The sequence below is a fragment of the Gavialis gangeticus genome, unplaced genomic scaffold (genome assembly GCF_001723915.1).
Source record: "Gavialis gangeticus isolate Ggan-Ray unplaced genomic scaffold, GavGan_comp1, whole genome shotgun sequence".
NCBI lineage: Eukaryota > Metazoa > Chordata > Crocodylia > Gavialidae > Gavialis > Gavialis gangeticus.
This window is the reverse complement of record NW_017729001.1, coordinates 21,519,971-21,520,219: the sequence shown is the minus strand read 5'-3', so window position 1 is coordinate 21,520,219 and position 249 is coordinate 21,519,971. Positions and strand designations below refer to the sequence as shown.

The 249-nt window shown below is 54.2% G+C and overlaps 1 protein-coding gene across 4 annotated transcripts in view; it reads left to right on the top strand.

Moving 5' to 3' along the window:
* Positions 1 to 249, top strand: part of ULK1 (unc-51 like autophagy activating kinase 1) — a 100,945-nt gene that overhangs the window by 80,748 nt on the left and 19,948 nt on the right. The gene's annotated exons all lie outside the window — the stretch shown is intronic.

The window sequence follows — 249 nt, the reverse complement described above, 5'->3', positions numbered from 1 at the left end:
CACGCCCCAAACCCCCACCTACTCTCCCAGCCCTATTAATGACTGCCCTGCCTGACCCCAGTGTCCCAGCTCTTTAAAAAAACAAAAAAGCCCTTCACTCAGCAGCTGCTGCAGCAGCCGTCGAGGCTTCTGGGGACTCATGGCATAGCCCCCCACACAGCGTTGGGCAGTGGGGGGAGTAGGGATTTCCCCCCAGCCTTGCAGGAGCCAGTGAGTGTGGGGCTTCTTTTTTTTTTTTTTTTTTTTAAA